Here is a 12,982-nt window from a genome sequence, read left to right as displayed (position 1 = left end):
TGTTAGCATGAGGAGAGTGCTTTGAACCCATATCTAATCCAGGGTTTTGACTAATTCCTTATCACTTTGGTATGTCACCCTTTGAAAAGCTGTATCTATCTTTTACTAGGAAGATAATTGGATGTCTTTGTTTGCTTCTGTACTGTATATATCTGTGAGAATTTCCCAGTGTATTCTGGACTGGGGCAATGACTTACACAACAATACTTTCCCTCTTTTGTAGGACTTACTAGCAAATATAAATGGTGACATACTGAGCTCCTGTGGATGGACAACAACCCCAGGAGCTGAAAAAACAAGGTCAGCATGACCGAGGACCTTTACTTCTTCATTCCATGACTCTGCTTTTACTTGCAAGCCTCAATTTTGCAGTAAGATAATTCCTCTGGGTTCTTCTCCTAGCTCTTCTTAGAGAAAAATAGGAGATTAGAAGATTTCTTCTCATACATACAAAGGAGTGTTAAATTTGCCTGTTCCCAGTCGAAGCCAAGCACGATTTTTAAGTATCATGGCTGTGGATGAAAAAATTCAAAGAACCAAGTGTACTGGGAAGCGTCAGAGCCACAGTGTTGATAGAACCCAAACCTACACAATGGAAAGTTTATTTTATCGCCTTGAAGTTTGGCTCAGACTTGAACTCTTGTGAAAATCCTCAGCAAATTCCCCTCTAAGACTATACAGCTATGTTCCTGGCCTCAGGTCTTCTGGAAAGAGCTTTGGCAGATATTTTCTTCCCTGATGGGAATTCCAAGATAAAAGCACTTAAGAGGTGGGATGTGTGCAGAGACTGCATGGTGTGAGGCACCGTGCAAGGGTCATAGATACACATGCATATCATGGGCAATGTGCAAATAATCACGCCTGCAAGTCTCTAGCCATACATGCTTATGCTCTTGCTACAGCAGCGAGGGATCATTTTGTTATAAGGCAACTCACACTGTCTTGGTCTCTCTTGACAAGAGTTCTTGATGATCTGGTGATCTGAGTTTACAGGCAAAACAGTCAGGCCAAGTATTTCTGTGTTAATCTTACAGCTGTGGAACAGAGGTAACTTGTCCCTGAACACATGAAGAGCTGAAGACAAAGATGGGAATGGGACTCAGATGTCCAGCATGGTAAGCTCATTATTTCTGTTTCTGTCTAGACTGGTCAATTATGCTATAGCAACACTGGCTGAATATTTGCACAGAAGTAAAGAGCTGGGTATTATAGTTTTTAGGAATATCATAACTCTGTAACTGGGAATCCTCTGGGTTTGGGTGCAGTTTGAACCACTGTCTTAAGAATACTGTTCTGCCTAGCATCCTCTGTCCTTCTTTAAGCTCCCTTTTCCTCTGTTCCCTGGAATTAGGGTCTGTAGTTGCTCTACACAGGCACTTTTAACCCTTAACTGTAAAACAGAGGAGAACAAGTAGACTTATGCCAGGATGGGAGGAGAATTTTGATCTGCAGCCTGAAGAATTAGTGTCCTTGCATCAGGGACTTTCCCTTAATTCTCCACTGAGGAGGACTGTCAGGTTTGAGCAGACTGATACTGTTTGTGCAGTTTTCTCCCCTGCCCCAGAGACCAGAGCTGTGGGGTGGGTGTTGGTGGGCAGCTAACTTCAGGTGGGAGCAATAGGTTAGGGTGTGGGAGGTGGCAAGGTCTCCCTGTCTTTGGTGGGGAGGAGGAGCAGGCTGTGCATGATAGTTCAGATGTCTTCTACCATCCAGGCCAGCCAGCCGGATCTGTGAGGCCTTCCCAAACAGCACAGCAAGCTCAGCTTTGCTGCTGTCAGCACTGCTGAGAGCAGAAGCTGGGGATGGGTGAATCAAAATATCCGGTTTGCATGGATATTGGCTGGAAGCGTTCCACCATATCCATGTGGCTGCCTTTGCGTGATATTCATGCTCGTCAGAAAATTAATTATTCCATTCACCGGGCTCTGTGAGCCAGGAGGATTACCTCTCAATACCTGGGGTTCCTCATGGGGGTGGGAGGTGTGTGTGTGTGTGTGTGAGCTTGTCTGTCTGCATGCCTGCTTATCCACAAGGTATATTGTGAACATGGATGTGTACAGACAGCAAGAGATTGTACAAGACTATAGATACAGGGAAGGAGTTGCACAAGTAATGCAGAAATAAGGAAGATGCTTTGCTCTGTGTGTCTGTGAGAGAGAGTGCCCTTGGGAATGCTGAGGGGCTTTGTCTGCATGCCAGAAAGAAAGGTATTTTCTTCCAGGTAGGTGAGCTGTGTACAGGAAGCAGAGGGTGCAGGGCCTGGAAGGGTGGCAATGCGTTCCTTATCTTTGCCTTTATGTGTGTGAGGGGTATATGCATAGCCAGGCTTTTTAGATCTACCGTCAGAAAGGTTTACGTACGTTTAATACAAGCTTAAATTTGCCCGTGGTTTCCTGTGTACTTGTGCTTACAAAAGGAAAAAAGCTCATGTGTATACAATGAGTATTGAAAAACTGCATATGTGGTGGAAAAACTGGTGTCAGGTGGCATCACATTAGTACCTGTGATTTTGGATACATTAAATTTTGACTATGGTCCTCCTAAATACAGCTCCAGTTCTTGTCTTCCTGTTAGTACAGCTGATCAATCCCATGTACATCAGGGGTAACTTACATCAGGAAGTAAGCAGAATCAGGTCTTGTGATATTTGAAAACAAAAGCTTTGCACCTCAGTTTGGAAGCTTTCCTGTGATCCTCTAAGTTACGGGATGTTTTATCCCATATGTGCATGGGGTGGGGTTTTCCAACTACAGCAGCAAGGCGAGATCTTTTCTGGAAAGGAAAACTGCTTTATTATGGCTTGGCTCTGAGACTGCCCTGATTGGCTCTGCTAGGCAGCACAGTGCGGAATTTCAAGCTTGGGGTGTTCTCAGAAATTTGTGTTATTAATTGAAAGCTTATTAATGGCAAACACAGGATGACATTTTACATGGTTTAGTTATGTTCTGTGAGTCGTATGTACAACGCAGCCTCAGCCACAAGGCAAGGAATCTCCTGCCGTAACTGATAACAGAGAAGCAATAACAGCTCTGTTCCCACTAACTGGTCCTGGGGCGACAGGGACAGCCCTTGCAAGTCTGATCATCTCCTCTCTGGTGGTCACTCATCCTGGGATTAAGGGAAGTCTCAGAGGAAGGCAGACTTACTCACTGAGGTAATAAGCATTTTGGTTTGTTACCAGCTGGCTTGAGAACTTTGGCCTCTCTGAATCTCTGCAATCACCCTTAAAAATAAAAAGACCTTGAAGTGATGGAACTGCCGACATCACACTGAAAGTCAGGAGCCCCGTGTCTAGAGCAGGATATGTGATGTTGCTCTATATAATTAAACTTTGTTGTGCTGAGCTGTGGCTGGGTTCTCTATAGTAATGCTTGAGTCCCCTTCTGTCATGTTTGAGATGTGGGTCAAGTCTGCATCTGATTTATAAGGTAATGGGGAAAGCATATGTTTTTGGAATAAAACTGAATATTTTTTCTAATATCCTGCAAGAAAAGTCAGTTTCTTCTGCCCAGCTTCATAGATGGTCAGTGCTATATATCATATAATCGTAGAATATCCTGACTTGGAAGGGACCTACAAGGATCATCAAAGTCCAACTCCTGGCCCTGCACAGGACAGTCTCCAGAATCCTACCACGTGCCTAAGAGCATTATCCAAACGCTTCTTGAACTCTGCCAGGCTTGGGGCCATGACCACTTCCCTGGGGAGCCTGTTCCAGTGCCCAACCACCCTCTGGGTGAAGTACCTTTTCTTAATACCTAACTTAAATCTTCCCTGACACAACTTCACAAGCCAAGTGACCTCAACCACTCCTCATATGGCTTCTCCTCAAGGCCCTTCACCATCTTTATAGCCCTCCTTTGTGCTATATAAAAATCAAAATGAGATTCCTGTTGAAACAAGAAGATAACAAATGTCTTAGATTCTTAACATATTTTTAAACAAAGTGGCATTGCCCAGTCATTGTGTGGACATGGCTGTGGTGTCCACCTAGTCCATGAAGGGTACACCTTTTTAAAGTAGATTTCTGAAGACCATCATCCAGAGTTGTGTTTATCTTTCTCACAGCTATAGGCACGGGCAAAGCAGGCATACTGCTAGGAGAGGCACTCCTGCAAGCCACATCCATGGATCTGCAGCTGCTTTTGTCTGGGAAGAAACCAAGTTTGTACAAAACCTGCAAATATCTCCATCAATCCTCTTGGCCCTGTCCTCCCCACTGCTATATGTGAATCTCCTCCTGTCTGACAGAACTCCCTGGGTCTTTCCCAGGCATGCTAAGAGTAGTTAAATTCAGTGTTGTCAGAGGTGGTGCTTGCTGATGTTGCTGAGGTTCCTCAGGGAAGCACTTACTCATCATAAGCTCTGCCACTCTGCAGCTGTCAGCTTCATCAATGGCTGGAGCTGGGTACAAAGTCCTCTCTGCACTGCTGAGAGCTGTTCAGGGGAATGTGGACAGCAGAACATCTCTGCATTCCCTTTTCCAGCAGCAGAATTATTTCCTGAAAGGCATCATAGGCACTGGGAGGAGATTATAGGCCAAGTGCTTAAACTCTTCCACCCTGGTTTAGCAAGAGCCCCACAGCTGTAGATTGTCTGATGCCAGCAAATAAACCAGATGGACGACATGGATGGAAACAGGCCAAGCTGGGATGGAAAGCACAGAGTGCCCTCCTGTCTTAATGGGCTTCTGGAAGATGAAGTAGCACAAGCTGAAAAGAGCCTTCAGCTGAAAAGCCCCCTGTGTTGAAGTAATGGGAAACTGGACCTATTTTTTTTTTTTTGTGGGGCTTCAGCTGTGGCTTGTTGGGATCTCCCCTAATACTATAGGAAGAGTGGTAGTGTCCTAGGTGCCTGCAGGAAGGTGGGGTGTTTCCAGTCTTCATTGGAGAGAAGAATCTAGATCTACAACTGTAGAGAGCAGTGGGCTTGGGAAGAAAAATCCAGCAGTCATAGTGAGAGGTGTCACAGATCGTATGCATGCTAGAGGGTGTCACTGGAGTTGCCTGTTCTGGTTAGCAGGAAGATGAAGCCCACCCAGTCTGCAAAGGACAGTGATGGGTCAGTGCTTCTGAGCAACATATGCTGCTTTTGCAAGGGGCCAGACCCTGTTGTTCTTCCAGCACTTCATGTCTGTTATTTGTTATCTGAGTGATGGCAAGGCCTACCACTCAGATCAAACATTCACCGTGCTAGGTGCTTTATATACAAGTCTAATGTCCAAAAAGAGCTTTCTCCCGTGATTAACAGAACATCATTTTATGGATAGGCTTTCATGAAAGGCTGTGAGAAAACCACAAAGCTTCACTTCACCACCTGTCCAGGGTCCCCAGACTCTGGCTTTCTTCAAAACCTGAGATAAGGCAACCTACCTTTGTCTACGCATATCTGTTGACCATTTAGGCACCCAAGCTTGGTGCCACCAAATAACAAGTGATCTGAATGACTCATGGATCCCTTGAGTTTGAAGGCTACGGAAAATATCCCAGGACTTTGAAGACTCGCTTGGAATCATACATGGAGTCCATTATCAGTGCTGAGAACCTGACTTGGTCTTAGTCTTATGCCTTAGGCTCATGACTGGTTTTCCTCCCAAAAGGCTAGTTGAGATGTGTCAAAAGGTGGCAGCAAGTATGTTCATCAATAGAGTATGCCTACAGCCCACTTTGGGGTACTTTGGGTTTAGGGTATTCCAGCTTTACTAGGAGATCACTCTCTTACCACCAGGAAACAATCTGCTGGAGCCTTTCTCCAATAAAGGCTTGAACCTCAGTTCAGTGCCTCTTCAAGCCAGGCCAATCAGCTTGCAAGTCTGTTTTGGAAGAGACTACTGAACACACCCCTTAGTGTGCTGGAAAATCGCCCCTGCTGGTAACAGGTACTGTCCAGACAGATTACACTGTGTTTATGGGGTTCACTGTGGAGGGGTGGATACAGGATACGTTTGCCAGGCTGTTTATGGCTGTGAGGGAGCGTGCACTTTCTAGGTGTGATCCTTGCCTCTGCCATTTTTCCTTCTTCCTCTATTCTGCCATCCCTGAAACAGCCTGGATTGGTTATAGCCCACATGTTACAGTGGCCAACCTGCAAAGAGAGAGCCAGGAAAGTTAATGTGGAGTTCTGGTCTACTCCCAGGATGCATTTGGGCTGCAGCCCATAATGATATGTATAATTGCAAAGGCCTGCCAAAAAAAGCAGGCTGGATTTAATTGAGTCAACACACTGCTATTAATAATAAAATGGCAGAGACTTTGCTATTAATCACTTGTGCTGGCTTTATCACAGGCAGTCTCGGCTATCTGGCTACCAAACAAGACCTTTAAAAAAAAATGGTGCAGTGGAAAAAACTTACTAGTGGGAATACACCTGCTAACAAAATAAACCTTGTAAACAAAATGTTCCTTGCAGAAGAATGTTCTTTCTGAAGGGGCAGCTTATTCGGGAGGCAAATGGGATTATGTCAAATGCCTGTGTCCTGCAGCAAAGTCCTCCTTTTATAGGAATAGATCACTGGAGGATGCACTTGGCAAATGGTGCATCTTTGTAGAAGGGTATACTTGATAAAGGACTTTGAATTGAGTGGGCATTCAGGGAGAAATGAATCCTCCAAAGAGAAAGGTAATTTTTACAGGAGTACAGCACAGCCCAGAGAGGAATGCATCTGTTCCTAGTAAATGGAAAACACCATATCTGATGAGTTACTGAACAAAAATGGAAATGCAAACTAAATAGCATTCCTGACACCTAAATTGCAGACCTCCTTATGGAGGTCTGGATAAACTGTGGTATGTCGAGTTGGATGGCTGGATGTGCAGCTCTGTACCCCAAAGTGGATGCTGCCAGCACTGCATGCAGCATCACTGAAGGGGTAGGATCTGGTCTTCTGAGGAGTCACCAAGGCCCAGAAGTGCCCTCTTTCCTATGACCTGACTCGGTGATGCCATGAGGTGGAGGAAAGACTTGAATGGGGCTCGAGCTCTTGCAGGTATGCACCATATTTGCTTTCATGCCCAAGTTCCCTGTGGTCCTCCTGATGAAGTCCAGTGCCTGAGGCTGGTATTGTTTCCTCATGGTAGTGCAGTGCATTTTTGAAGTCCCTCCTTGCTGAGGTTGTTATCATAGCAAACATGGTAATCACAATCTTCACTTTTGTTTCTGAGTAGAGCAGCTTGTGATGACTGTCTGGGAAGGCACCTTGTGGAAAAAAGTTCTGAAACCCAGGAGGAAGGGAAGAGGCTTGAAAACCTTGCGTCTGAGCAGGGACAAGGATGTGTCTGTTGGCAAAGGGTATACAGCAGGTAGGTAAACAAACAACACAGATTAAATCTGTGATAGAACGTTATGTTGCTTTTAGTCTAAGAGGTTGGAAGGTTTAAAACTCTTCTAGCAGACAGCTGGAAGGGGAGAACCCCCTGACTTCCACATCTGAGAATCCAAAGGAATGTATCTTTTCTTCTCTTGCAAGTTTTCCTGCAAGAAGAGATACATTTTCTGTACACCAATGCAAAAATCTGTGTGCATCATGCACCAAATAGTCAAGCAACATAAATGATTTAACAGGCTAAAAGGCCTCTTTCTGCTATGAATTATCAAGGTCCATAAATGAATGCAAATGTTATCTCTCAGAAGGAAAGAGAAAAAAGAAAAGAGAGAAAGCAACAAAAAAAAAATCACAGAAAAAAATTATCCACTTCCTGCTGTTTTCCTTTCCTCCCCATACAGTGAGTGTCTTATCCTCAGAGAAATTCACTTCATTGTTAGAAATAGCCGAAATTGGCTTGCAACTAGTAAAGATGCCAAGAATTTGCACCTTGCTCTGTGACCTAAAGCAAAAATGACATGAACATTGACAAATTTGACAAGGAAATTTGTGCAAAAAACAACTTCTATTTGGCTAGCCAAGCAGCAAATATGTCGGATGATATGCTTTATTAAGCAATCCATTTTTCAGCAATAGCTGCACCATCTGCAAAGGTTAGTGTGCATCAGGCTTTCCACAGAATTTCATCTGCGTCTGCAGCTAGGTGCAACACACGACCACATTTTTCATGTACATACAATTTTGGATGCAAATAGAATACTTGATGAAAGAGGTGACCTTCCGGACTGACTTCCCCATGCAGTAAAGTCACAGGCACAGAAGCAGCTGAGAGAAACATATCTCTGCCTGGAGGGAGGCAGGGAGTAGAAGAGAGGAAGGAGGAGGAAAATGAGACATAAAAAGAGGAGGAAACTTCAAGAAAAAGTGTTTCCCAAAAAAACGGCTTGGCCCATCACATAGCAGAGACTCTGCACTTGTACCAGTCAAAGTGGAATGGAAACTGCTGTGTTAGGTAGCTGCAGTTTTCTTCTGGGTGGTATCCATCTCTCCATCTTACAGTTTTTCTCTTGTTTTCTTGTGTAGTTCACGCTACTACACTTTCTACACTTCCTTGTCTTCCATTGTTCCCTCTCATGGTTTGCATTCCAGACTTGTCATCTCTTAGGGATGGGACATTTACCTTCTTACTACTACAGCCCCTGCCTAGGGCTGCTGGATATCCTTCTGAACATCCTTGGCTGTACAGGATGCATTTTCTAAATCCAAGGAAGGGATGCATTGCTTTCAAGCATTGATGGGACATATCTGTTTTCTGCCTTTTTTATTTTTTTTTAAGTCACGATGGTCTTATCTGTGTATTTTCCTACATTGTTTTGTAGTGGATAGATGTGATCCTTTCATGTCCTATCTGTCCTACATTAGGTGAAGTCAACTCTTCCCTAGTCCCAGTCCTCTTTCCCAAGTGTATGCTGTACACATGGCTCCCTACGCCTCATTGATGGTTGCTGGTTATAAATTCATGTTCTCAATCCCTACTCCACTTAGCTGAAGTTGGATGCCATCCCAGTGCCTTGCAACTGTCCCTGGTCCAGTGGAAAGTTTAATCTGCCAGTTCCTGCCGTGTTGTCCTATGGGGAGAGTTCAGTTCAGTGCAGCTCCACACTGCACAGAGAGAGAAGCTCATTAGCAGGACATGGTAGTGTCTGATGACACTGTGGTCCAAGAAGGCCTCATTAGGCACAAAATGTTTTCTGTAGCTCTCTGAGATTTTCTACTAACTTAAGGAATTCAGACATAGCTACTGTGGGGGCATAGAGGAAATGGGGGACAGAGATGCTCTCTCCAAGGACCATCTCCCATCTGTGTCTTTTGGAGGAACAGACATTGGACGAAGCCTTTGACTCCTTTTCTGTAGCTTTGATCCTTGCTGCAGAGATGCAGATGGCACTGACTGGGCCTGGCAGGCACACTCTTCCCTGGTTAGCAGCTAAGCAGTGTTAAGTGATGAATGTTAAACTTAACAAGGGGTCTTACAGATTTACGTAAGGATTTTACTGCCTGCCAGGTATAAATGATGGAACAGCTTTGATCTTTAGGGGGATCAGTACTGGAAGTGATTTAAACTAAAGTTAATAAAACTGCTTAAAACTGTACTCTGTAGTCCCACAGGCTGAAGGAGCCCTTGGCCACTTGACTGCTCTAAGTAAAAATTGTTCACATTTATGAGGGAGACCAAATCCCAGTGGTGTTAACTGTGTTTCCAGCTGAATAATAAATGGTATCTTGCAGGAGTCCTGCAGGTCCTTCCCTGTGTGCACTGCAGGTCCCACAGCCTGCTGGAGCCACCAAGCTGTAATCCACAGATACAAAAAAAATGGTAGACTCTTGGTAGTTCTGTGGGCTTTTCTCATTCTCTCTCCACTTTGTAATCCCTAAAACATGTCTAATCCTTTTGCCATTTTGTAACATGTCACAAGCTTCCACTGGTGATTTTTTAAATATTATCATCAAGCAGAATTCTTGTTGTGTTTTATCTTTGGAATTTGCTGGCCAGCAGTGACAAGTACATGCTGTAAACATTAACATTTCATTGGCTTTGTGGTAAGCTTTGCCACCAATGACCTTTAGAAACTGGGCATCACACTACAGTTTTTACTAATGGTCCTGTAATGTCTACTTCCACCGCAATGCATCTTAAGAAAGTTCCTCACAAGGGTGAAAATTATCCTTTTCAATGGACAGTCCATTTTCTGTCTCCCAGGAATCTCAGTTACCTCCTCTGCTATAATCATGGGTATTTCCACTGGGGATTTCTGTGATGTCCCAGGATGAAACAGTGTGAGCTGCAGTGGGCGGGGTGCTCAGATGCTGGTGCAAGCAACAGTTGCGTAATCTGCACTGATTCAGATGAAGAAGTGGCTCTTTTGTAACTATTAGAGGAGTTGATGGGATTTACTGGCAGCCCTGCATCAGCCCAGCTCATTAGGTTTACAAGTTACAAGAGAACAAATTCCATCCGTTAATTGTTCGCAGCTATGAGGCAAACAGGCCTTCCCTGCATGCCAGGGGGTCATACTGTCAACTGGAGTCACCAAGCTGTCCCTCCACAGACACACAAGTCATCCTGCTATTGCTACAGGGTTTTTTAATTCTCCTGCCATTTCCTAGAAACTCTTTATCAACTACCAGAATGCCTTCTGTCTGCTTGGTAACAAAACAAGTAGCCTTTCATGGCCCTCTCTAGAAATCGGTGATTGGCAGCCACTGAAATTGAATTAGCAGTAACTCACCACTGGTAGAAAAAAATACTTTTTTTGTTTTTATTTCAGCCCAGTGCACTGTTAGTGATGGAACTCTGCAGTACAATGATTTGATGAGACCATGATCTTGGAAAGATACAAAAAGAGATGGGCTGTTTCAGGCGAATCATGAAGAAATCCTGAAATATAAAGGTACAGTCAAGTCTGGGATGGGATTTGCTCTGTAGGGGAGCCAGCTGGAAGCTACCAGTGCTTGGGAGGAAGTTGCATGAAAATCTTGTTACTTTTACCTTGTTATATAATTACCTCTTGCAGAGTGGGGTTTTTTTCTGAATTACAGTCACTGTTGGAGACAGGTTATGTGCTTAGAGAGACCACTGGCTGGATAGCCTGTTATTTCCTGCATTCTTACTTCCACAGATCCTCTAATAGCCCTGCTGCCTGGCTTTGTCCTGCTATTGTGTCTCACTGTGAGGATGGTCTGTCTGAGATTGTCGGGGGATTTCTGCAGGCAGCTTCTAGTGGTATTTTCTGAGCCCCCTGATATGCTCCTCACACTACTGTAGCATTTTCTAAATTCCCTGGGGGCTGAGGGTCATCTCTCACTTTACATAGGATAAATTGATAATGACACAATGAAATCAGTCATGATGAAATAGCTCCAATTTTATTACAATGAAAGGGGATTTTGGATCTGTGTTTCTGTTGTGTTGTGTCTGGAGCTGTGCTTACACCACAGTGGCTTTTTGCCAGAGATTTCCAATTTTGAGGTCTCCTGTCCCATCCCATCAACTTGTAGCTAGATTTAGCAAACTGTTTTCCAAGGTTTTCCGTGTGTTTCCAGAGAAGTTTTTCCTGTTACATCTTGTAGCAGCCTGTCTGTTCACTGTGGCTAGATTTTTGTGGGGCCACAACTGTTGCGTTAGAGAATGAGGGAAGTGATAGATCATCTAGTGAAGACTAGATGATCTGCCATGGCTGGAATTTGCTCCTCACCCACCTGTCAAAGCAAGAGGAGAAGTAGTTTGGGAGGCATCACTAGTTTATGGCTGTTTACTTGTGGTTGCTATTTCTCTCTTTTGTTGTACTACTGCATTGGACTAAGGACTAGTTTCGAGTAGCTTTCTTACTCCCCTGAAAAAAATGCTACATGTCCCTTGAAGTCTGGGGAAATCTGGCACATTGTACCCTGAGAGTCCTTTGAACCTGACCCTCTGCTCTCAGCTCATTTCTGCTGCCTGGTATCTTGCCTGTGCTGCAGTGTGGATTAGAACACTGAAGTATTCAGACAGGATAAATCAATGGGTGTCTGCTGATTTACACCACTGGAAGGTTGGGCCCAAGTCAGATAGAGAGCAGAGAACCCTCCAACAGAATCTCTTTAAGTGAAACCACAGGCAGGTATTTCAGCCCAGTTAGCTGGGCATTCAGTTATGGCTTTTGCTACAGAGTAAAACCAGTTTTTCCAAAGGACATCGGTAGCAATCTCTTAAAAAAGGAGTTGTGGCCCCTCCCCAGTGACCTTTCCTTGTCAAATGCTACATGCTGTGATGTTCCTACACAATAGAGAACACTCTGCTCTCTGTGTACTTGGCAAAGGAAGAAATGGCTTTTTTAATCTCATTGCATGAATTATTGGCAAAACGTTTGAAGTGACTCCAAGATTCCTCTCTGACTGACTTGCATTTTCTCAGGAGATTTGTGTAGTTTGGGAGTTTGGAACCTGTAACTGAATAACTTGGAGAAAGCATTTGCTACATTTTGAAAGGATGCTGTGTCCTTGCAGAAAAAACACTTCATCTGCTGCATCAATGTCCCTTCGCAGAGGACAAACCTTCCTGGGTGTGACATGCTGTGTCCCCCCAGAGGACACCTACCCCTTCTGCTGCCCCTCCTGGTCCTCAGCACAGGTATTGCCTGAGGCAGTGCTTCCCATGGACACTGCCCTCAGCATTGCCCTCAGCCAGCCATGGGTGCAGGAGCAGAGCTCTGCCCTGCCAGGCCTTGGACAAACATAAGCGTGTGCCAGCGCTTGCCCTGAATAATCTATAGAGACCGGGCATGGAAACACAGGCAGCAGCGTGGAGTATCAAGGAAGTGCCAGAACTGGGATTAAGACCTGTGCTCCTGTTGCTGCAGTCTTGTCAGCCCTGAGGTACAGGGAGGGACAGCTCACACTGGTAGCCAGCCCTTTTTTCTTTGTGTACTGCTTCCCTGGACTCACTAATGTGGCTCTGCCATGGACCAGGTATTGCTCCAGGAATCCAGTGCAGACCACATCCATCCTTTTTGCTGGAGCATCCCTCTGACTTCCTGCTGACCATGGTGAGCAAAGGCTTGTCACATCACAGGGATGGCCACCTCCCCTCCTTCAGTGCTAGGCTTCTTTTTGCAAGATCAA

General features: G+C 44.7%; 1 long non-coding RNA gene across 1 annotated transcript; it reads left to right on the top strand.

The window, feature by feature from the left end:
- The first annotated feature begins 249 nt into the window (after positions 1-249).
- Positions 250-12,670, top strand: LOC127476814 (uncharacterized). Its single transcript, XR_007906730.1, has 5 exons — positions 250-371; positions 1,035-1,115; positions 7,164-7,298; positions 10,651-10,773; positions 12,368-12,670. It is a non-coding gene; the product is annotated as an uncharacterized LOC127476814 (long non-coding RNA).
- Positions 12,671-12,982: the final 312 nt, after the last annotated feature.

Source organism: Manacus candei, unplaced genomic scaffold (assembly GCF_025592945.1).
Source record: "Manacus candei isolate 608988 ecotype Guabito, Panama unplaced genomic scaffold, ASM2559294v1 h1tg000050l, whole genome shotgun sequence".
Taxonomy (NCBI): domain Eukaryota; kingdom Metazoa; phylum Chordata; class Aves; order Passeriformes; family Pipridae; genus Manacus; species Manacus candei.
Note: the sequence above shows the minus strand (reverse complement) of the source record. Positions and strands in the feature narration are given on the sequence as shown.